This window comes from Podarcis tiliguerta, assembly GCF_965153285.1.
Source record: "Podarcis tiliguerta genome assembly, chromosome: 8".
NCBI lineage: Eukaryota > Metazoa > Chordata > Lepidosauria > Squamata > Lacertidae > Podarcis > Podarcis tiliguerta.
In genome coordinates this window covers 74,395,452-74,420,912 of record NC_139541.1, presented here as the reverse complement: position 1 = coordinate 74,420,912, position 25,461 = coordinate 74,395,452, and the positions used below count along the sequence as shown (strand labels likewise).

Here is a 25,461-nt window from a genome sequence, read left to right as displayed (position 1 = left end):
CAAGGACATTGCCCCTTGCCCCTCTGGTCTGAGGAAAATTAGCAGGAAGGGGAAAGCTGACTGGGTCAGGAAGGTGATTAATGCCTCCTTAGAAAAGGGGGTGGTCCCTGCCTACCTGAAGGCAGCAGTGGTGAGCCATCAACACAGATAGAAGGGTTATGTGGACTCCCCCCCAAGTTATTTCATGGTGGTCCTTGGAGGTGGGACTTCTGGAATGGGACCTTTTAGGTAGAGTGTCATATGACATCTTCAATCAAACTCTAGAGGGGTGGGGCATAACCAATTGACAGGAGGTAGTATTCTAATACTACTGATGCCTGTTGTATGCAAGACCAATGTATCTTGCAAGGCTGCTCAGTCAGTGGATTTGAGGGGGAAAGAGTGTCTATGGCACCCTGCCTGAAGGCAACTAGGAGAGACAGATAGACCAGTTGCCATGCCCATCAAGTTTGGAAGGGACCAGCTCCCTCAGACATTTTATTGGGGGTGGGGGAGTAAAGACCTCTAATAGCTTTATACTACTGATACCTATTGCTTGCATGATACTCAGTCAGTGGAATTTTTTTGCGGGTGTGGAGGGCACATTTTATGGCACCCTGTCTGAAGGCAACGAGGAGAGATATACAGTCCAGTTGTCATACCCATGGCCTGTAGCTCAGTGTCAGGAGAGAGATGAGATGGCTGAGTCCAGGAAAGATAAACCATGAACTGCAAAACTGAACTTGAATCCTGATAGTGACGCTCCACCATGACTGCCACAAGGGTTCAGTAACTTTTAATCTTTCTGTCTGCTATATATGCTTCCCCATTCTGAAATATTCATCTGAAAAAAGACTTGGTAATGCAAGAAAAACTAAAACTTACCGTAATTATAAAAAGACAAGATGATTGTTGGGGGGGGGGGGTTGTAGGGATCAGTGCTGTTTTTCTAGATTGACAAATGCCAGAGCTCACCATGAATAGCACCTACCCGAAAGTTAAATTTTTCAGGAGAAAACTCTTATCTAACAAAACCTCTGAATTTAATAATGATTTCCCCCCCTGTGCAATGTATATTATTTTGTTTTCATCCCGTTTTATGTATTTTATATTTAGTAATGTCCTTGGCCAAATCAATAAATAATAATTGCATTTGTATCTGAAAGAAACAGTTCCAAGAAACAGCATTTTATTTTTCTTAACCATTTATTTTGCATTATAATGATCATAATGAATTTTTTTTATCATACACTACAGAGTTCTTTGTACAGTGGTGCCCCGCAAGACGAATGCCTCGCAAGACGGAAAACCCGCTAGACGAAAGCGTTTTCCGTTTTTCAATGCGCTTCGCAGGACGAATTTCTCTATGGGCTTGCTTCGCAAGATGAAAATGTCTTGTGATTCTTGCGAATTTTTTTCGCTCCCAATCCCCTTTTTCTAAGGCACTAAGCTGCTAATAGCCTTTTAGCAGCTAATCCGCTAATCCCTTAAGCCTTTAATAGCCGCTAATAGCCACTAAACCGCTAATAGCACTAATCCGCTAATCCGCTAATAGGGTTGTTTCGCAAGACGAAATACCGCTAGACGAAGAGACTCGCGGAACGGATTCTTTTCGTCTTGCGAGGCACCACTGTATTTAGAATCCACAATCCCCACATTCTGACCCCCTTTTCTCTGCTCTTGTTTTCCTTTACCAAAGCAAGCAAGAAAGAAACAGAGATCGCGAATCCTGGATTTCACCACCAGGCCTCCAATTTCCCTTCATTGCCATAGATTTTGGAATACACAAGGAGGAGGTCTACACTGTCCCATTTACCGTTCCTGTTCAGGCTGGTGTGAGATTCGTGAAGCACTATAACAGCTTTCTTCGATAACTGTAAGAACAAATCTCCCAGTGGCAATAAGAAATCTTCCATTTTTGCGGATGGTACAAAGATTTGTTGTTGAACAACCTTTGAAAGTGAAAAAGGTGATAAAGAAGGTATCTGGAAAAAAGAAAACAAATATTGACTTTAGACCTTTTCCCAGGGAATAGGAGATGGTGCCTGTGATGGTGAATGAGAATTTTAATATGTTAGTTTTAAAAAGTGTATATTTAAGAAATCTGAGAAATAACATAATTTCATCATAACATGAATGTACAAAATTTTCAACATTAGGAATTCAGGTAAAAAAATTACTCAGGTGTAAATCAAAATTGGCATCATACTCAAAGGAGTCTCAAGACATGAAGTTTATTAATAAACAGGTTCTATTTATAAAATATTATGAAATTAGAGGTTTTATAAACTGCCCTAATTAATATGTTAACAAAATCAAATTCTTGTGGTCAGGTGATTTGCATTAAAATGCAAGGAATTCTATCCCTGCCATCTCCTGGCCCTGTTAAAAGGCACATGCTGTGGCCACACAACAATATTTGAAAAGAACACTCCCTCCCTTGTTTGTGAGCCTTGAGTGTGTGATCCTGGCATGAGTCAACAGTGTGATGCAGCCACATAAAAAGCTGGAGTTGCACTCCATTGTCTCTCAGGATGGTTGGATGCCAACTGAGACTGCCTCATTGTTCCAAACTGTGACCTAAGCAACCAGAGAATCCTCATTTTATTTTACCATATATATTTTCATGTTAAACACATCTAACATGAACTGGCGGAAAAGGGGGTTTCCAAAAGCCGATCAGGAACTCCTGTCCAAATTCTTACTTTGCCCTCAAAAGTGAAACTAGCAAAGCCCAGGCTGTAAAGGTCAGGATAAGGATGAGGAGGGGAAATGTAGGGCAGAGGCAGCTCAAATCCCCTGTTCATTCCTGATCCCCTATTTTTTTCAGGAAGGAAGTGTGTGGTAAATTTGGTCCTTTTCCAAACAGCATTATTCCTCAAAAACACTGTTGATCGGAGGTAGCTTTTAGGAGGATACAGAGCACCTAGCTAGATACTGTCATTGTCACAGTATTTAAGGAAATTTAGTTACATTTCTTTACATAATAAATATGCTTTTTGAGAAAGAGGCACACATCTTGTCCTGAACTGCATGCCAGTGGTAGAAAGATCAAGAGCAACTGGGGTGGAGCAATGAATGCACTTTCCCCTTTTGTCCAGAAGGTTATTTAATATAAAAATCCCGATCTGAATCCTGCTTCTAGACAAGCAAGTGGCATTATGAAAGTTGAAGGGCAAAGTCCAGGCAGGCAAAACACTAAGGAAGAGTGCAGAGCGGAGCTAGTAAGTGATATGATGCCTCTCACTTTCCAGCAACATGCAATGGAAAAAGAGAGGAAGGAAGGGAGAGAAGGAGATCAGGACAGAGTCTGCGTGACCCAGGCGATGACTAGGCCTTTTCCCCTGATGAAATAGCAATGTTACCTTTATGAAGAGCTCCTCTAAAATCAACACATTGGGTCTCATTCTCAAGGCAGTTGACGGTCTTCTCACTTTTACACTTTTTCTTCTTTCCTTTGGAGAAGCAGGATGGGCACTGCAGACCATTTTCAGCCAGCACGTTGCGATCAGGAACTTTCAATAACAAATGTAAAGTGAACATGTTCATGTCTTTGTCTGTTTTTATATCTCTGTGTTATGTAAATGGAATCTAGCCTAGGAACTTACAGTTTTGCTGGGGCAGATGCAAGTGTTCTTGGATGAAAACATGATCTAGAAACAATCTGGGTTCAGGGCTAAGCATGGGACAAAGTCACCATTGGTCTCTGAGATGAATGACCTTTACCCAAAGTGGGGTGGGAGAGTGTGAACTTTATTTTCCTTTTAATCTCTTGGAATGTATTCATGCCATCGATTATGCTGTAGCCTCTCTGAAAATATAGGCTCTTAGTCCCCCATTTTTGTACAGAGATCCTGTCTTTCTTCTGCTCTTAACAATGAGCTATCCTAGAGTTTCTGTGAACCGCCCAAAGAAACCCAGGTATAGGGTGGTTCCTAAATTCAATAAATTCAATAAATAAATGTCAGAGAATGCTGTAAGGTAGGGTCTTATATTTGCACAATTATAACTGATGGGTTAGATAAAAAGGTAATGGAACCCCTGACCATTAGGTCCAGTCGTGGCTGACTCATCTCGCTTTTTTTGTCGAGGGAGCCAGCGTACAGCTTCCGGGTCATGTGGCCAGCATGACTAAGCCATTTCTGGAGAACCAGAGCAGCGGATGGAAACGCCGTTTACCTTCCCGCCGGAGCAGTACCTATTTATCTACTTGCACTTTGACGTGCTTTCGAACTGCTAGGTTGGCAGGAGCAGGGACCAAGCAATGGGAGCTCACCCCATTGCAGGGATTCAAACCACCGACCTCCTGATCGGCAAGTCGTAGGCTCTGTGGTTTAACCCACAGCGCCACCCCTGTCCCTTCTGGGTTAGGTAGTACTTGTCAGTTAAAGGACAGAGAAGAACTAGCTCAAGGGTGATTCAGGAGGACACTTGGATAAGATAGGTTGCTTGTAAGGTCGATATTTGAAACATCCAATTGAAAGTGAACTTGAAGGGACCATAAGCTATTTATGAGCTGTTCAGGAGCTTAGGTATCCAATTTTATATCTGATCCTTCATGGTGCTGCTTCAAGGGACAGGAAGAAGGAGAGGCCTGGCTGGAAAGGTAACCCATCCCTTTTCAGGCAGAGACAAAGCTGCCTAGAAGGTCCCTCTGAGTACTGTTGATTGACTAAGGATCCAAGCCCTAACATGTTAATGATTCTACAATGATGCAGAAACTTACGGCTGAGAGTTTCATTGTTACACAGGTCAGTGTTGCAGCATTGCATCTTCATCTCAAAGAATTTACCATCTGCTGCAGTGAAGCTGTAATCGCCTGAGAAACAATATCTGGATGACAAACAAGTATTCTCAATTTGCACTTCAGCTTTATCTGTGAAAAAGAATTTGAAAGAACTACCAGGATCTGGGGGGAAATGCGGTCTATTGCTCCTAAAGCACATTCATTATAATGCTTCCAATTTTCTGTGTTGTCGGAATCAGGACCTTTTCAAAGTAACAATATGGAAAGTATTATTCAATTTGGCAATCTAAAGTAAGGTTCTGTTTATTTATTTAAATTTGTGCACACTGCTATATCGTAAAAGGAAAGAGATATCAAATGTTTTTCAGTTGTAATACATAAAAGATGCAATATTAAAAGTAAATAGATAGATTTCAATAAACTAGTGTATTCTTAATGGTCTGGTGGAAAAGAAAGGTTTTCTACAGGCACTTAAGAGTTCAGCTCTCAACCACAAGTAGTAGTCTCTTGCATCCATAATCCATAGAACCAGCCTCTCTTTTTATGTTAACAATTAATTTGCAAAATGCATTAAATTTGAAATTTATTCAGAATTTCATTTTAGGTCAAATTTGTTCGGGGCATTCTTCCCTGAGCTCCTGTTGCCCAACACAAGACACTTGGCAAGACACTTGCATTACACCAACCTTACTACCCCCTTGCCCCTCTCCCTCCAAGAATGTAGCAGTGATGTTGGAACAGATGGTCAAGTAAGCAGCATCCCACCCAGGATTGCCCCAAGGCATTTTGGCACTGAGATGAACGACAAAATGGCACCCACTCCCTCCTGGGTAGAAGGGGTGGGTGAATCAGGAACAAGCAAAGGGATCAAATCAACCTGAACCAATGGTTGAAGTAGGAACCAAAGACCATCTAGGTGGAGGGACCCACTTTGAATCAAGCTGGGTAACTAAAACCCTTTATAAGAGGTGAACTACAGGAATACTTCATTCATGTTGGTTGCTTCCTCATCATTTCACCACTGAGAATTCTTTCAAAATTACTTGAGGGGGGATAAGGAGCCATGAATTTGTGAAGCATCTTCATCTCCCATTCTGGTTGCTCAGCTTTTGACTAGTTTTTATACACCTGTGAAGGGATTGTCAATTGTAATGTCATTTACGGCAAAGGGGATATTCAGCTTATTTTGCAGGCTTCTTGTCCTAGTTTGATAACCAAAACTAAATGAACCTAAACTGGAATTCATTGGTTTGGCTCAATAGGGATTTCTGGTTGATGCAAATCAAGTTCTGCAAGCTTGGCAATCAACACTCAAATTCAGCCACTGCTTGTGATCAGGTGATGTTAGATTCCCCATTTTCATATGCAAGCCATTCATTCCTTACTTCCAATGTTGCTGGACTGCATCTCCCATCATCCTTGACTGGTGGCCAGGCTAGCTAAGGCTGATGGGAGTTCTAATTCATCTACAGCTGAAGTGTCACAGCTTCCTCACCTCACTTTTTTCATAGGTGAGTTGTTCCAGCATAGACTTCTATATGCTAGTAGAACCCTTAAAGTTCACCTATATCATAACCTGGGTCAAATTCAACAGAAAAGACAAAAAGACAGGCAAATCTTACCTATATTTGTACGCAGAACACTGGCAGAACAGGTATATATAACATTATTATTACAAGATATTTCTGCACTGCCTTTAGATGTTATTCCAGTCCCGTTAAACTTATATCTGCACTCCAGAAATACTGCTGAGGACAGGAGGAAAAGAATCATGAATCATCATCATCATCATCATCATTATTTCGTTTTGCTGTTTGCTTAATGAGACACAGAGGAAGAGGTGATCATGAATTAAATCTTTTAAATTAAAAAGTGTTCAATTTAATAAGCATTTTAATAGAAGAGAATGAAATGAAATGAATAAAACACTCATTAATTAAAACTCTTGTAGCCATTGTTCAGAACGCTGGGTGAATTATTTCCAAGAAGTGGAGAGGTGTACTCTCCCTTTCATACAGCCAACTTTTCCTCCCATCCAGACTCTCACTTAAATACATTTTATTCCCACTGTTTGGTCACAAGCTTAGATCTGAGCACAATTGAACTATGGAATTTTCTACAAGAGGCATTGAATGCCACCAATTTCAATGACTTTTAAAGAGGATTCGATAAATTGATGGAGAATAAGACTACTAAGGCTACTGAGCATGATGACTATGTATTACCTCCAATATCAAAAGTAGCATATTTCAAATAGCAGTTGCTGGAAGCCACAGTAAGCCAGAGTGTTGCTGTGGTGTGGTCCTGATTGTGTACTTCCGATAGTCATTGAGTTGGCAAGTGTTAGGACAGGATCCTAGACTAGGGATGAACCAATTTATCAATTTCACTTGCTGTCAAGTTCTTATTTTTCGAATTCATTTATTTATCTGCAGCCACTTCCTCTAAGAAGCTCAAGGTAGTGTACATGGTTTTCCCCTCCCCATTTTATCCTCAGAAGATTCCTGTGAGGTAGGTTAATCTGAGGGAAAGTGCCTGGTCTAGGATCCCCCAGTGAGCTTTGTGGCTGAGTGAAGATTCAAGCCCTAGCCTTCTGGATCCTTGTCTGGCACTCAAATCACATTCAGCGCCCCACATTTCCACAATCAATGAGTACAGTCATACCTTGGGATAAATGTGCTTCAAGTTAAGTATTTCGGGTTGCACTCTATGGCCACCTGGAAGTAACAGTGTGCGTTACTTCCGGGTTTCGCCACGCACACAGGCGCAGGGGGTCAAAATGACGATACACGCATACACGAAAGTGGAAAAATACACGTATGCACAGATGCGTGGAAACGTGTTGCATTCACTTCAGGATGCGAACAGGGCTCCAGAACAGATCCTGTTCACATCTCGAGGTACCACTGTAGTAGTTGTGGATCTGGATCCTTACCAGTGGGTTGATGTGCTCTGTTCCAAAGAGTAGACTTGAAGGTGTCTTTCCTTGTAAAATGTATTTAATTTCTTCCTGCTATGGCCATACATTGTCTTCTTCCCTTCCCTTTCCTAAGCAACTTTTTCTCTCCATTCCAATGGAATTATTATTCTATCCTATTTTTAAGGCATATTTTCTCTACCTCTCCCAGTAAAGAAAAGCTTATTCACCTTCTTAGCACTTTCCCTCCACTATGAAATCATGTCCAACATTTTCATCTGGCAATCTCTTGCCTATGCAAATCCCCCCTCTGTGTCCCTACCCCCCCCCACCACACAGACAGAGAGAGAGAGTGATCCACATTTTGTGTGTATTGCTGAAATGCAACTTTCATTTTAGAGTGTGATATTTCATTATTTTTCCACATGACATTGTTTATCTGTATAACATCACAAGAAATAATCTCTTGACTTGACTCTCCCCTACATTAGGGAGCTACACAAACATGGCCATTCTCTGAACCAGTCGAGTGGGAGGTACCAGGCCATAGGTAAAGGCCACTTGAGGAAGAGACATTGTTGGTTCAGCTCCAAATTAACCCCAAAAGCTGTTAGTGCATCCACACAGGAAAAGAGTGGGGGTGGTGAATCAATCTCTTCATGTGAAGACAAGTAAGACAGACATAGAATTTAAGGATATGTATCTGGAAGTAAAGGAAATTCTGTTTGCGGGAGGCTTTTTTTATTTTTGCCCCAGAGGAAATACATAAGAACAAAGCTGATGAGATGGAGAGCTACTGAAAACAGAAAGTAGACAGAAATTGGTCCCATTGGCTTCTTCTGCATCTTGGCAGGTGATGAGGTTGGGGTGAAAAACATTAGGCATTCTATGGCTTTTATGGGGTTAAGGGCACACTTCAGACATCTGCCAATCCTTAATTCCTTGCGGGGGATTCTGACCTGCCACGAAAATGTTGGGAAAACATGGAGCAGTGGGACCTAGGTGTACATGTTGGGTTAATACCCAAAGGGGACTTCCGGGTTGGCGCCATCGCCGAATGGCGGACTCCCTCCGAGCTCCGGAGGGAGTCTGCTCGGCAGGGGCTGGGTCCTACCGCACCGGCGATGCGGGGACCCTTAGAAACCACGGCCACGGAGGCCGTGGACATGGAGACTCGGCTTGCACCGTTAGCGCCCTCCCGACTCGTGAAGGAGCCTTTTTAAAGGCTACGGATCGGGTGCCGGGGAGAAGCGTGGTGCCTTGAGTCCTCTGCTTCCCCTGCTGAGCGCAGCCGCATGCCATCCGGCGGAGAGCGCTGACTTCTTCCATTGAAAATTCGGACTTTTCAACAATAACCCGTGAGTAAATCTGGAAATCGGGTTCAAAAGGAGGAAAAAAGAAATTTTTTTTTTCGAATTGGATACGAGCGGGGGGGATTCAAAAAGGAAGTCAGTCCCCTCCCTACTGTAAATTGTCTAAAACAAAGACGGGGAAACCAAGACCCAAAAAGGCTTGCATTGCTGATAAAAATTACAATTCCACGATGGGGAACTACAAGAACTGTGCTGGAGGAGGAACTGGAGAAGGGAAACACAACCCCCCCCCCTGGGAACCGGGGCGATTGAAGAGAGAGCCTGGTGAAAGGAGTCGGAGAGTTCGACAGTTTTCAAAATAGCTGTCAAAGTCGGAAAGTGGAGTGGATTTTATTATGAGAACTTGGCTGGTTAAATTTGCTTCAATTTGCTACAATTTGTTAAAATCTGGATACAAAATGGCGAATATGGATAACAACTTGACTTTTGGACTAGAGGAAACAAAGTTATAACAATCCCCCTCGAGGAGCTTCGGGACATTACAAGGACTGGGAAAGTGGAAAAACACCAATGGAATTTTACAGAACTGGTTACCTTCTGGGAAAGCTGCAAAACGGAAACAACATCTCGTCTGCAGGGTGTTTTCTGCAGACAATAGACTTTTCTATTGAAGAAAGGAAGGGACTGAACGTAAGGTTTTGCCCCTGAACAACAACCATCCCTGCAGACTTACCAAACTTGCGAATTACAACGTTTAAGCAGCGGAACAAAAGGAAATTAGACTACAAACCGGAAAGAACAACGGAGGGAGTTTCACTACAGTTTTCTTAAAGACTGAAGTTAAAGCTTTGGAGAATAATAATAATAATAATAATTTTGATTATCAAAAAATTTATTTCTAATTTTAAAAAAAAAAAAAGGGAAAGCCAGCTGGAGTTGGGGAAAAGTTGTGATTTATGGCCTTAAGAATTCCAGGCAGATACTAGGGGTTGATGGTCAGGGGGAAATTAAACCGGGGACAGGGGGGGGAGAACTAAAACTCCAAAGGCTTGCCAACTTTGTTCTTTTTTGTTGAATTGGTCTTTCTTTTTTATTATTCATTATATCTCTTATTTTTTACCTTTCTATTGTTATTATCTGGGGTGCTTTTTTTTATCAAAAATGGAAATTGTGGAATGAAAGGGGGTGGGTCCTGGGGAAAGAACATTGGGTTGTTTATTATTATTAAGGGTAAAACAAATTAAGCTTTAATTTGAAAGGGGAATTTGTGTGGCCAACAATGTGAAACGGGAATATGGTGGGGGTGGGGGAAGGGGGGAGTCCCATAAGTGATTATGCATTTTTTGAAAAATTTTAATAAATATTATTTAAAAAAAAAAAAAAAATACCCAAAGGGATGCAGGTGGTGCTGAGGCCTAAACCAATGAACCTCAATGGCTTACTGATCAGAAGGTCTGCGGTTCGAATCAGTACTACGGGTGAGCTGCTCTTGCTCTGTCCCAAATCCTCCAAATGAGCAGTTCAAAAGCATACCAGTGCAAGTAGATAAATAGATACCCCAGCTGAGGTAAGGTAAACGGTGTTTATGTGCGCTCAGGCACTCGTCACAGTCCTCTATGCACCAGAAGCGATTTAGTCATGCTGGTGACATGGGCCATAAAGCTGTCTGCAAGCAAACACCAACTCCCTCAGCCTGAAAGTGGAGATGAGTGCCGCACCCCAAAGTCAAATTCAACTGGAGTTAACCGTCCAGGGGTCATTTTCCTTTACCATCACCTTCACCTGATACCCAAAGTTCACCTAACAAGTAGTGAGTCCTTTTCTCACTGTCTTTTCTCAGGAAGTCACAGTTGGAGGCTATAGTATACAGCTGGCAGTCTTGGGGAGGGCTGCTTCCATACAAGAGTTAGACAAAATCCTGTCCTGCCCACATTTTCTGAACTTGCCTAAATTTGGTTTTCAGTTCCTCCTGAGGATTAACTTAAACAGAAATCCACTCAATCAGTTACAATAAGTAATTTCTAAACTCCAATCAATAAAACCACAGCAAACCACAGTGCACAACATAATACAATACAAAATGAGAAGCAGAGACTGGAGGGTGGGGCAAGGCAGGTGGAAGGAGGCCCTGCCTGATGAAGTCTCTCCCCTCACAGTTCTTCCTCCAGGCACAGCTTCCTTATGAGGAGACCCAGGGCCAGAGGGTGGGGCAAGGCAGGTGGAAGGAGGCCTTGCCTGATGGAGTCTCTCCCCTCCTGTGCAAGGGTACAGGACAATTATGACAGGAGGGCAGTACCTCACTCCCATTGTAGCCTCATGCCTCTCTCCCCAGTTGACACGGTAGAAACTGCTCTGGCTGTGCTCTCTTTTTGCCTGTCTTCTTCTTCTTTTTCCATTGCTTTGGATGCAGAGCAATTTCTTGTTCATACCACCACTCAAGGCATTTTTTAGCCACACAGTACAAAAGTCACAGAGGACATTCTGCACTAAGCTGTCTATCTTAGGGTGTTTTTCTTTGCTTCATGTTAGACCTACTTAGCAATGCAACTCCTTCCTTGATAGCCAAAAGTGCTTCTCAAGTGTCCCCTCCCAACCATCCCAATAAATATATTTGGCTGGAAGGATTGTCCTGGAGAAGATAATCTAATTGATCTTTTTTTATTGGCATGAGTGTGTTCAGGAGCCAGGGCCTGTGACCGGTAGGGCTTCTCAGGACTGGGGCTTTCCTAAGTTTTTTCTGAAGAGGCAAGGTGCGGCCGCACAGGTGAGGCCAATTGGTAACTCACAGCAGCTGGTGGCAAGAGCCAGGAAGGCATATTAGGTCAGCATTTCCCTTTGCCCCTTTGCCACAGCAACTTCCTGCCTTGCTGCATTTGGCTTCTTGACTACTGGCTTCCGGACCCCTGGACCCTTGGCTTCATGACCCCCGGTTCTCTGACCCTTGGACTCTTGGCTTCCAGACTCCTAGCTCCTGGACTCTCATTCCTACACCCACCCAGCCGTCTTGCCCCTGGTCCTGACATCCTCAGCCGGGACATCAACCGCCTGTAAACTGGACCGTGACATTCATTTTGCTTGTGTTTAATAAAGTTAAAGAAGACAGAAAAGTATTCTACTTTTTAATTACTCCATAATTTCATAAATATTTTACCTGAGATAGATGAAAGGAGGGGAAAAAACCATGCTCAGTGCAGTTCAGAAGCTATGTGCTGTATAATATTTTATGCAGTTCATAGTTCAATCATGGAACTCACTTCCACAAGAAGCAGTGATGGCCAGCAGCTTAGACTACTTGAAAAGAGGATTTGACAAATTCAGGCAGGGCAAAATAACCCACAATGTCTATGTTCTACCTCCACTTTCAAAGGAAGTTTGGTTATTTCATGAAAGCGAAATATGCTTCTCATGTTTCCACCCCATCGCTCACCAATGAATAAATTTTGCTGGAAAGATTTGAGGCAGTGTAGGTATTTCAGCACATTCCTATGCACTGTTGGTGGTAGTAACCATTTATTTCAAAGGAATTACAATGCAATTCTATACCTGTCTTCCTAGATGTAAGTGTCACTGTTATTGTTGTGGCAGGGGAATTTAATCAGGCCTGCCTGAAGGCAGTCTTTCTTAAGTTTGAACAGTATGTGAAATTCCGCATTAGAGGGAAGAATATTTTCGATCGTGTGTATTCCAATCTGAAACAGGCATACAGGGCAATCTCCCTTCTCCACTTAGGTTCATCAGACCATTCCTCAATTTTTCTATGTCCGAAGTACATTACCCTAAGGAGAAGAACTCAGTCAGCTATAAAAACAGTCAGCTCCAGGACTGTTTTGAAAGCACTGTTTGGAGTGTGTTTGAACAACAAGATCTGCACAGATACACAGACGCTGTACTTTCCTATATCAAAGTGTGCACAGATAATGTAACTACGGAGAGGTGCATTAGAGTTTATGGGAACAGTAATCCCTGGATGACTGCTAAAGTAAGTTTAGTCTTGAAAGTCTGGGATAATGCATTCAAGGCAGGGAGCATTGACATATACAGAGAGGCAAGAACAAAGCTCAGGAAAGGAATAAAGTGGCAAAACAACAATAGAAGCTTAAAGTGGAGAATTGCTTAGCCTATAAGAAAACGAGACAAGTGTGGCAGGGACTGCAGCACCTAACCAACTACAAGGGCAATAAAAGGAACACGGTTAAGGCTGATGATGTGTTAGCGGAGGAGCTGAACATCTTTGCCCGCTGTGAAGTAGAAAGATCAAATATCACGGTTCCTGCCTGCCAGCCTACAAACTCTCAGCCACTTATTCTATATGACCATCAAATGAATGCTGCATTGCGGGCAGTGAATCCCAATAAAGTTGCTGGTCCTGATGGGGTGATGAGGATAGTGGTGAATAAAAACTGTGCTGGTCATCTAGCAGGGGTTCTGACAAGGATTTTAAACATCTCCCTGCAGACTGATTGTGTTCCATCATGTTTGAAAGCGGCCACCATTATCCCAGTCCCAAAGAAAACAGCAATTAACTGCCTAAATGACTACAGACCCATTGCATTAACACCTGTAATGATGAAATGCTTTGAAAGATTGGTCCTTCAACATCTTAGGACATGTTTTCCACCAGATTTTGATGAACACCAGTTTGCTTACAGGAGAAATAGGTCAACAGACGATGCCATAGCCACAGCTTTTCACCTTGCAGTGAGTTATCTGGAGAAACCATGGAATTATGTCAGAATGCTCTTTATTGATTATAGCTCAGCTTTTAATACCATCCTTGCGGACATTGTTTTTAAAAAGCTGAGGGACCTGGACCTTTCTTCTACCATCTGTGATTGGATTAAAGACTTTCTGAGGATCACACACAAATAGTGAGGATTGGGCCTGTTACATCTACCTCTCTGAAGCTCGGCATTGGCACCCCACAGTGATGAGTGCTGAATCCCTACCTGTACTCGTTGTATACATATGACTGTATCTCATCCGATCCATCTACTGTGATTATTAAGTTTGCAGGGGATACCACCATAATGGGTCTAATTACAGGTGGAGATGAATCAGAGTATAGGGAGGAGGTTCAAAAAGTCTTGACATGGTGCCTAGAGAACAACTTGTACCTAGATATTAGTAAGACAAAGGAGTTGGTGCTGGACTTTCGGAGGAAAAGAGGGGAACTAGCCTCGTTGTAGATCAGGGGGGCTGTTTGGAGAGAGTCTCTTCCTTTAAATTCCTGGGAGTCTACCTTAGTGAAGACCTCACTTGGAAAATCAATACAACCAAGGAGGTTAGGAAGGCCCAACAGAGACTCTGTCTCCTCAGGGTCCTGCGAAAGAGCAATGTCAAAAAAAACCTGAAGATCTCCTTCTACCGGTCCACAATAGAAAGTGTCCTTACATACTGTATTACAGTGTGGTAAGCTGGTTTGACAGCCACAGACAGGAAGTCCCTACAGAGGGTGGTGAATACAGCACATGATATCATGGGCTGTTCCCTGAGTTCACTAAATGACATCACGGGAGACTGCTGCCTCAGGAGAGCGAGGAAAATTCTTAGGGATGACTCACAACCCGGCCAGCACCTCTTTAATCTCCTACCTTTGGGCAGGAGATACAGAAGTATAGTCAGCCGCACCAACAGGTTAAAGAAAAGTTTTTATCCATAGGCTGTTGGGCTGCTGAATGGAAAAAAAATAGTGGTGCAATTGACTTCTGACAAGCACACAGAGTGTGAACAAGACTGAGTGTATGGGCCCCACCGGCTCATTTAATTTCACTGCACATAGGTGGTGTAGTGACAATAAAGTTTTATTGTTGTTGTTGTTGTTGTTGTTGTTGTTTGTTTATTATTATTCACCTTGGAGGCAAAGTTATTTTAACAGTCCAAATTTGGCCAGAATGGCCACAGAATTCATTAAGCTGTCATGGGTTGTGCCTTGGTTCCATGTGACATGATTTCTCCCTGCCACCAGAGAAGGGCCACGGAAGCAGCTCCTGTGGTGGCAGTGGCATTCCTGCCAACCTAGAAGTTCAAAAGCACATAAAAGTGCAGGTAGATAAATAGGTACCACTCCGGTGGGAAGGTAAATGGCATTTCCATGCGCTGCTCTGGTTCGCCAGAAGCGGCCTAGTCTGGCTGGCCACATGACCCGGAAGCTGTCTGTGGACAAACGCCGGCTCCCTTGGCCAGTAAAGCGAGATGAGCACCACAATCCCAGAGTTGTCCATGACTGCACTTAATGGTCAGGGGTCCTTTTAGTATCCCTCTACTACTGATGCCTGTTGCATGCATGACCAATGTATCCTGCCAGACTGCTCAGTCAGTAGAATGCGGGGGTGGGGGGTGGGGCTCTGTCTATTCCACCCTGTCTGAAGGCAACAAGGAGAGACCAATAGACGAGTTGCCATGCCACTGGCCTGCACTTCAATGTCAGGAGAGATGAGCTTGTTGTGTCGAGGAATGCTACTCCACTGACTGAAAAACTGAACCTGAATCCTGATACTGAAGCTTCACCATGATTGCCCCAAGGGCATTTTTATCCAAAAGAAACAGATCTGAGAACCAGCATTTGATGTCAGAGGACTGCCATCAGAACAGGGGAGGGAGGCAGGGGGGCCGTAGGGATACAGAGAGCCTCCAAAACTTCTGAAGAGCAGTTCCTCTTCCAGCGGTGGGGAAAGCCACACCTCCAGTGGAGAAGAGAGGGAAGGGGCCAGCCAAGAGAGGAAAGGGCTTGAAGGTGCTGCTGAGAGTCCCAGCACCTCACCTTGCCAGGCTGGCTAGGAGGGACACACGCCACTTCCATCGCCCAATTGTGCAGAGGGGTTAAACGCAGGGAGGAGGCTTCGGGTGCCGAAGTTCTTATGTTGGGGGAGAAGCCGGAAGGGGGCATTCCCGGATTCTGCAAGTGACTAAGACAGACATGAACTTTGTAGATCTGCTCTGTAAATAGTTTGCACAATAAAACCTGTAAAAGACAGTTCAGAGTCCTGCCTGGTTACTCACAAGCAACCACCACTAGCATCTGACATTTTATTTTCCATAACCATTTATTTTGCATTATAATGATCATAAAGAACGCTTAACTATTTTTTAATGATACACTACAAAGTTCTTTGTATTTAGAATCCACAATCCCTACATTCTGACCCTTTTCTCTGCTCTTGTTTCCCTTCACCTCCACCAAAAGCAAGAAAGAACAAAACAGAGATCGCGAGTCCTGGATTTCACCACTAGGCCTCCAATTCCCCCTCATTGCCATGGATTTTGGAATACACAAGGAGGAGGTGTACACTGTCCGATTTACTCTTCCTGTTCAGGCTGGTGTGAGATTCGTGAAGCATTATAACAGATTCTTTTGTAAACTGAAATAACAAATCTCCCAGCTCCAATAGTAATTCTTCCATTTTTCTGGACAGCACAAAAATTTGTTGTTGCACAACCTTTGAAAGTGAAAAAGGTGGTAAAGAAGAAATCTGGAAAACAAAAAGAATGTTGACTTTAGTGAATGAGAATTTTAACATGTTAGTTTTAAAAAGGGTATATTTAAGAAATCTGAAAAATATAATTTCATCATAACATGAATGTACAAAATTTTCAGCATTAGGAATTCCGGTAAAAAAATTACTCAGATATAATCAAAATTGGCACCCAAAGGAGTCTCAAGACATGAAGTTTATTAATAAACAGGTTATATTTATAAAATATAATGAAATTAGAGGTTCTGAAAACTGCCCTAATTAACCATGTTAACAAAATCAAATTCTTGTGGTCTGGTGATTTGCATTAAAATGACAGGAATTCTATCCCTGTATCTTCTGGGCCTGTTAAAAAGGCACATGCTGTGGCCACACAAAGATATTTGAAAACAACCTGCCATGAGTCAACAAGGTGATCCAGCCACATAAGAAGCTGGAGTTGCACTCCATTGTCTCTCAGAATGGTTGGATGCCAACTGAGGCTCCTGCACTGTCAAAAACTGTGACCTAGCCATCCAGAGAACCCTCCTTTTATTTTGCCATATCTATTTTCATGTTAAACACATCTAACCTGAAGTGGGAGAAAAGGGGGTCCCAAAAGCCAATCAGGAACTCCTATCCGAATTCTTAATCAGCTCTCAAAAGTGAAACTAGCAAAGGCCAGGCTGCAAAGGGCAAGCAAAGGATGGGGGGGGGGTGTAGGGCAGAGGCAGCTCAAATGGCCTGGACTCTGCCTCTTCCTTCCTGGGGCAAATCAGCCCATATACCCCTTCTCTATTCATTTCCAATCCCCTCTTCTTTTCAGGAAGGAAGGGTGTGGTAAAATTGGTCCCTCTCCAAAGAGTATTATTCCTCAAAAACGCTGTTGAAGGGGGTGGGGGGTGCATGTAAGGCTGGATCCAGGCACATGAATACAGTGATACAGTTAAATGATTTGGTTCAATGTGTTGTGAAATCCCAATGCAGAAACTTAGGACTCCACATCGCCGTCTGGTACCACAGTATTATAATGCATATAAAGCAATTTACCGTATTTTTCATCCCATAGGGCGCACCAGCCCATAGGGTGCACCTAGTTTTTTTGGGGGGGAGATAAAGAAAACAATTTTTATTTCCCCTCCACCCGGCACGGGGCGGGGGCGGGGGTAGCCCGAGCTTCCCCCAACCCCAGCCCCCAGAACAGGCTGCTCTCCGCAAGCCGTGGGAGGGCTCCCACGGTTGCGGAGAGCTACCCGAAGCCCGGGTGTGACTGCTCAGCGCGCCCGGGCTTCAGGGTACAGGCAGCTCTGCACAAGCCGTGAAAGGGCTTCCACGGCTTGCGCAGAGTTACCCGAAGCCCGGGCGTGACTGCTCAGCGCGTCGGGGCTTCAGGGTACAGGCAGCTCTGCACAAGCCGTGAAAGGGCTTCCGCGGCTTGCGCAGAGCTACCCAAAGCCCAGGCGTGACTGCTCAGCGCGCCCGGGCTTCAGGGTACAGGCAGCTCTGCACAAGCCGTGAAAGGGCTTCCGCGGCTTGCGCACAGCTACCCGAAGCCCGGGTGTGACTGCTCAGCGCGCCCGGGCTTCAGGGTACAGGCAGCTCTGCACAAGCCGTGAGAGGGCTCCTGAGGCTTGCGCAGAGCTACCCGAAACCTGAGCGCGACTGCTCAGTGCATCCAGGCTTTGGAATAAGAGGCAGCTCTGCGCAAGCCATGGGAGGGCTCCCGCGGCTTGCGTAGAGCTACCCGAAGCCCGAGCACGACTCCTCAGCGCGCCCGAGCTTCGGGGTGCAGGCAGCTCTCTGCAAGCCGTGGGAGCCCAGCGGTGCACACCGACTCCTCTCGCTCTCCAGGCTTCAGCGAAAGCCTGCATTCGCCCCACAGGACGCACAGACATTTCCCCTTCATTTTTGGAGGGGAAAAAGTGTGTCCTATAGGGCGAAAAATACGGTATCTTTTTATGTATTTAGTTAAATTATAACAGCTAAATCTTTGGAGCAGCTTTTAGGAGGATACAGAGCACCTACAGGCAGAAGAGAGTGGAAATTCTGTTGCACAACTATAAATTCGTGCACTAATGGTCTGAGTTAGCCAGATACTGCTCATTGTCACAAAATTTTAATACATTTCTTTTACATAAGAAATACGCTTTTACATTTCTTTTGCATAAGAAATACATCCCGATCTGAATCCTGCTTCTAGACAAGCAAGTGGCATTATGAAAGTTAAAGGAAAAAGTCCAGGCAGGCAAAACACTAAGGAAGAGTGCAGACTGCAGCCAGTAAGAGATATGATCCCTATCACTTTTCCAACAATGTGCAATGGAAAAAGAGAGAAAGGAAGGGAGAGAAGGAGATCAGGACAGAGTCAGCGTGACCCAGCCTATGTCTAGGCCATCCCCCCCTGACTGAATAGCAATGTTACCTCTAAAAAAACCTCCTCTAAAATCAACACATTGGGTCTCATTCTCAAGGCAGTTGACAGTCTCCTCACTTTCACACTTTTTCTTCTCTCCTTCGGAGAAGCAGGCTGGGCATCGCAGACCATTTTCAGCCAGCATGTTGCGATCAGGAACTTCCAAGATCAAACGTAAAGTGAGCATGTTAATGTCTTTGTCTGTTTTTGTATCTCTGTGTTATATAAATGGAATCCACCCTAGTAACTTAATGTTCTGCTGGGGCAGCTGCAAGTGTTCTTGGATGAAAACACGATCTAGAAACAATCTGGGTTCAGGGCTGAACATGGGACAAAGTCACCATTGGTCTCTGAGATGAATGACCTTTACCCAAAGTGGGATGGGAAAGTGTGAACTTTTAATCTCTCTGAATGTATTCATGCCATTGATTATGGTGTAGCCTCTCTGAAAATATAGTTTCTTAGTACTCCATTTTTGTACAGAGATTCTGTCTCTCTTCTGCTCTTCAGCAATGAGCTATCCAATAATTTTTGTGAACCGCCCTGAGACACCCAGGTACAGGGCGGTACAAAAATTCAATAAATTCAATAAATAAATTTCAGAGAATGCTGTTAGGTAGGGTCTTATATTTGCACCATTATAACTGCTGGCTTAGGTAGTGCTTGCCAATTAAAAGACAGAAAAGAACCAGCTTAAGGGTGATTCAGGAGGACACTTGAATAAGATAGGTGGGTTGTAAGGTCCATATTTGAAACATCCAATTGAAAGTGAACTTGAAGGGACCATAAGCTATTTATGAGCAGTTCAGGAGCTTAGGTATCCAATTATACCGTATTTTTTGTCCCATTGGACGCTCCGTCCCATAGGACGCACCTAGTTTTTTGGGGGGGAAATAAAGGGGGGGAATTCTTTATCCCCCCCCCCAAAACCAGGTCGAGGAACAGCAGGATGGCGGTGCTGCGCCTCCCCGCTGTCCCCCGAGCTTGTGGGACTGGCCGATATCTGTGCTATCTGCAGCGCGGGGAGCCCTGTGGGAGTTCCCGCAAGGCTCCCAACGCTGCGGCTGTCTTCCCAGCGCGAGGGGCACTCTGCTTCAGGGCGCCCCGCGTGCCAGACGGCAGCCTGCTATCCGCAGGCTCCCCAGGTTGGCTGATAGCTTCCTGAAGCCTGGAGAGCGAGAGGAGTCGGTGCGCACCAACCCCTCTCGCTCTCCAAGCTTCAGCGAAAGCCTGTATTCGCCCCATAGGATGCACACAGATTTCCCCTTCATTTTTGGAGGGGAAAAAGTGTGTCCTATAGGGTGAAAAATATGGTATATCTGATCCTTCATGGTGCTACTTGAAGGGACAGGAAGAAGGAGAGGCCTGGCTGGAAAGGCAATCCATCCCTAGTAGGTCCCTCCCTGCTGCCTATTAGGTCCCTCTTTTTCACAATATCTCGTCATGCCTGACTTTCTGTCCAATCTGAATTCCCACCCGTTGAGAGCCCCTAATAGTCCTGAGCTGCTCAACCCAACCTACAGCCATCTGGGGCTGTCTCACCCCATCTGAACGAGGCACAGATTCTCTAAGTACTGCTGATTGACTAAGGATTCAAGCCTTGGCCAAATCTAGTGCACAGCCCTAACATGTTAATGATTCCACAATGATGCAGAAACTTACGGCTGAGAGTTTCATTGTTACAATAGTCAGTGTTGCAGCATTGTGTCTTCATCTCAAAGAATTTACCATCCGCTGCAGTAAAGCTGTAATCGCCTAAGTAACAAGTGAAGGATGACAAACATGTATTCTCAATTTGCACTTCCGGTTTTTCTATGAAAAAGAATTTGAAAGAACTTTCAGGATCTGGGTGGAAATGTGGTCTATTGCTACTAATGCACATTCATTATAATGGTTCCAATTTTCTGTGTTACCCGAATCAGGACCTTTTGAAAAATACAATATGGAAGGTATTCAATTTTGCAATCTAAAGTGAGGTGCTGTTTATTTATTTAAATGTGTGCACACTGCTATATCGTAAAAGGAAGGAAATATCAAAATGTTTTTCAGTTATAATACATAAAAGATACAATAAGAACCAAATAGATTTCGATAAACCAGTGTATTCTTAATTATCTGCACAGGCCTGGTGGAAAAGAAAGGTTTTCTGAAGGCATTTAAGAGTTCATCTCTCAATCACAAGCAGTAGTGTCTTTCCTCCTTAATCCATAGAACCAGACATTATTTTTATGTTCACGATTAATTTGCAAAATACATTAAATTTGGAATTTCTGCAGAACTTCATTTTAGGTCAAATTTGTTGCATGAAGAATCAGGCCTTTTTGTATTCTTCTGACAATACATCAGCCATACACTGCACTCTCTCTTCCAGTCGATCCTAACAGCTTGCAGGTTCAGGGCATGCTTCCCTGAACTCCTGTTGTTGAACACAAGACACTTAGCAAGACACTTGCATTATACCAACCTTACTACCCCCCTTACGCCTCTACCTCCAAGAATGTAGCAGTGATGTTGGAACAGATGGTCAAGCAAGCACCATCCCACCCAGGATCGCCCCAAGGCATTTTGGCACTGAGGTGCCAAATGGTACCCACTCCCTCCTGGGTAAAAGGAGTGAGTTAACCAGGAACAAGCAAAGGAATCAAATCAACCTTAACCAATGGTTGAAGTAGGAACCAAAGACCACCAAGGTGGAGGGACCCACTCTGAATCAAGCTGTGTAACTGAAACCCTTTTTAAGAGGTGAACTACAGGAATACTTCCTTCATGTTGGTTGCTTCCTCATCATTTCATCACTGAGAATTATTTCAAAATTACTTGAGGCCCCCCTCAAGGAGCCATAAAAGTGTGAAGCACCATCATCTCCCATTCTGGTTGCTCAGCTTTTGAATAGTTTTTATACATCTGTGAAAGGATTGTCAATTTTAATGTCATTTACGGCAAAGGGGATATTCAGCTTATTTTGCAGGCTTCTTGTCCTAGTTTGATAACCAAAACTAAACTGGAGTTCATTGGTTTGGCTCAACAGGGATTTCTGGTTGATGCAAATCAAGTTCTCCAAGCTTGGCAATCAGGACCAAATTCAGCCACTGCTTGTGATCAGGTGATGTTAGATTCCCCATTTTCATATGCAAGCCATTCATTCCTTACTTCAGATGTTGTTGGACTGCATCTCCCATCATCCCTGACTGGTGGGTGGCTAGCTGAGACTGATGGGAGTTCTAATTCATCTACAGCTGAAGTGTCACAGCTTCTTCACCTCACTTTTTTCATAGGTGAGTTGTTCCAGCATAGACTTCTATATGCTAGTAGAACCCTTAAAGTTCACCTATATCTTAACCTGGGTCAAATCCAACAGCAAAAGACAAAAAGACAGACAAATCTTACCTATATTTGTACGCAGAACACTGGCAGAACAGGTATACATAACATTATTATTACAAGGTCTATCTGCATTGCCTTTAGATGTCATTCCAGTCCCGTTAAACTTATATTTGCACTCCAGACGCACCGCTGAGGACAGGAGGAAAAGATTCATGAATCATCATCATCATCATCATCATCATCATTGTTTTGTTTTGCTGTTTGCTTAATGAGGTACAGAGGAGGAGGTGTTCGTGAATTAAAGTTTTAAATTAAAAAGTGTTCAATTTAATAAGCATTTTAATAGAAGAGGATGAAATGAAATGAGTAAAACACTCATTAATTAAAACTCTTGTAGCCACTGTTCAGAACACTGGTTTAATTATTTCCAAGAAGTGGGGAGGTGTACCCTCCTTTTCTCACAGCCAACTTTTCCTCCCATCCAGACTCTCACTTAAATACATTTTCTTCCCACTGTTTGGTCACAAGCTTAGATCTGAGCACAATTAAACTATGGCATTTTCTACAAGAGGCACTGAATACCCCCAATTTCAGTGACTTTTAAAGAGGATTCGATAAATTGATGGAGAATAAGACTACTAAGGCTACTAAGCATGATGACTATGTATTACCTCCAATTTCAAAAGTTGCATATTTCAAATAACAGTTGCTGGAAGACACAGTAAGCCAGTGTGTTGATGTGGTATGGTCCTGATTGTGTACTTCCCTTAGTCACTGGGTTGGCCAGTGTTAGGACAGGATCGTGGACTAGGGATGAACCTATCTATCAGTTTCTCTTGCTGTCAATTTCATATTTTTCTAATTCATTTATTTATCTGCAGCCACTTCCTCTAAGAAGCTCAAGGTAGTGTACATGGTTTTCTCCTCCCCATTTTATCCTCAGAAGATTCCTGTGAGGTAGGTTAAGCTGAGGGATCCCCCAGTGAGCTTCGTGGCTGAGTGAAGATTCGAAGCCTAGCCTCCTGCATCCTTGTCTGACACTCAAATCCCATTCAGCTCCCCAAATTTCCACAATCAAGGAGTAGTAGTAGTGAATCTGAATCCTCACCAGTGGGTTGATGTGCTCTGTTCCAAGGAGTAGACTTGAAGGTGTCTTTCTTTGTAAAATTTATTTAATTTCTTCCTGCAATGGCCATACTTTGTTTTCTTCCCCTTCCTTTCCTAAGCAACTTTTACTCTCCATTCCAATGGAATTATTATTCTATCCTATTTTTAAGCCATATTTTCTCTACCTCTCCCACTAAAGAAAAGCTTGTTTACCTTCTTAGCATTTTCCCTGCACTTTGAAATCATGCCCAACATTTTCATCTGGCAATCTCTTGCCTTTTCAACTCCCCCCCCCTCGGTTTCCCTACTCTCACCCACCCACACCCACAGAGAGAGAGAGAAAGAGAGAGAGAGAGGGAGAGATCCACATTTTCTGTGTATTGCTGAAATGCAGCTTCCATGTTAGAGTGGGATATTTCATTCTTTTGCTACATGACATAGTTTATCTGTATAACATCACAAAAAATAATCTCTTGACTTGACTCTCCCTTGCTTTCTCTTGGTAACCCAGCAGTCCTTTCTCTTTATGGTGTTGATCTACACTCCTAATTCCCCTTTCCTCCCAAGAAGCAAGTTCTCTTCAGTGTCCTCTAAAGATCATCAATTGTTTCCCATCTTACCTGCAGAAAGTGGGGCCAAGAGGAGGCATGTCCTCAGGAGTGCCTTCATCATTCTAGAAAGATTAGGAGACTCAGAGCAGGGATGGATCAACAAGGGAATTGATGCAGGTAGAGGCTTACTTGGAGGAATTTAAAGGCCATGGACTCGTGTCACAGGTAACACTTGGGAACAAATAGTTCCGGGAGGTCTGGGAATGGGAGGTTTTTTCCCACTACAAAGATAAAGAGGGAGATACTGAAATGCAAAGCTCATTAGTTATGATCTCATTAGTTGCTGATAGACGCCTCTGATTACTTTTTTGATATCATTTACAATTTAAATGGTGAAGGCACTCAAGAAAGCAACTGAGAGCCAAAGAGGCAAAGAGTGACTGGGGTGACCCAGTTAGATGAGTGCCACACCCCAAAGGAAATTAAACTAGACTTAACCATTTATGGGTCCTTTACCTTTACCTGATACACAAAGCTCACCTAACAAGAAGTGAGTCCTTTTCTCCCCATCCTTTCTCAGGAAGCCACATTTGGTGGCTGGCAGTCTGGGGTGGGGGGGAGGCTGCTTCCATACAAGAGTTAGACAAAATCCTCACCTGCCCACATTTTCTGAATTTGTCCAAATTTGGTTTGCAGTTTCTCCAGAAGATTAATTTACCTGTCCTCCTTTCAGGGCAGGCTTCCCAAAAAGCATTGGAGCCTAACAGATGATTTGCATACTGTGCACATGTGGTCTTTCCTACCTGTGTTGTTCAGAGTTTTTCATCCGATACAGTATGTTTTTGTTTTTGTTTTTTTAATAATATTTATTAAGTTTTCCACAAATACAAAAATCAAACTGCAAAAACAGAAAAGTAGATATAATAAAAAGAAAAAAGAAAAGAAAAAGCAAATACCCCAAAATACATACTAGAAATCCCCTTCCCCACCCCACCAACACAAAAATTAGGCAAAAAACAAAAACAATCAAAACAAAGCAAAGAAAAATTCCACCTTTCCACATCCATCTTTCATAACTTACTTTCTCGGCTTCCTCCCACCTCCCTCTTTTGTATTCCAGTTATTAATTGAGTCAGCAAATTCCTTCCAACTTTCACTGCTTATACTTATTTACCTTAGTCCCTTTAAACCTTATTTCCTCGTTAACATCACCAAATAGATAAACCATGCAATAATAATAATAAAATAATAATAATAAAATTGTCCAAAACCCTAATTCACTAGATATCAAAGAAAAAGAAAGAAATAACCTTAAATCTTATACTCTTAAATCCTAATATCATATACCCTTATATCCTAGTGTCTTAATTCTTTATCTTATTTCACTAGAACCAAATAACATCCCTCCATCATCTCCCAAAGGTTCTTGATCAAACAGTGTTATGGTAAAATATTACTTTAAAAATTCCCAATTTATCCCACCATCTCTTCCCCCCGATTCCGGGCCTGTCATCAAGATAGTTCTCTCATCCTGGTTCTCTTATGTCCGAGGCTTTCAAATCATATCCCTGGGCTGTCTGCAAGTTATTTTTCCAGCCTAAAATTGAGTCCCAAAGAGCTTTTTCTCCAACATCCCCTTTATTCCTCTTCAGCACGCTT

General features: G+C 43.2%; 2 long non-coding RNA genes across 2 annotated transcripts in view; one reads left to right on the top strand and one right to left on the bottom strand.

Annotated features, from left to right (window-relative positions):
• Positions 1 to 1,616: 1,616 nt before the first annotated feature.
• Positions 1,617 to 23,998, bottom strand: LOC310684865. The gene is made up of 5 exons (XR_014514900.1): positions 23,872 to 23,998; positions 6,349 to 6,543; positions 4,706 to 4,855; positions 3,345 to 3,494; positions 1,617 to 1,964 (listed from the first exon to the last, which is right to left on the bottom strand). It is a non-coding gene; the product is annotated as an uncharacterized lncRNA (long non-coding RNA).
• Positions 11,001 to 25,461, top strand: part of LOC310684861 — an 80,281-nt gene continuing 65,820 nt past the window's right edge. Inside the window, exon 1 of the long non-coding RNA XR_014514896.1 lies at positions 11,001 to 11,174. This is a non-coding gene — a long non-coding RNA (uncharacterized lncRNA). The remainder of the gene's footprint in view (positions 11,175 to 25,461) is intronic.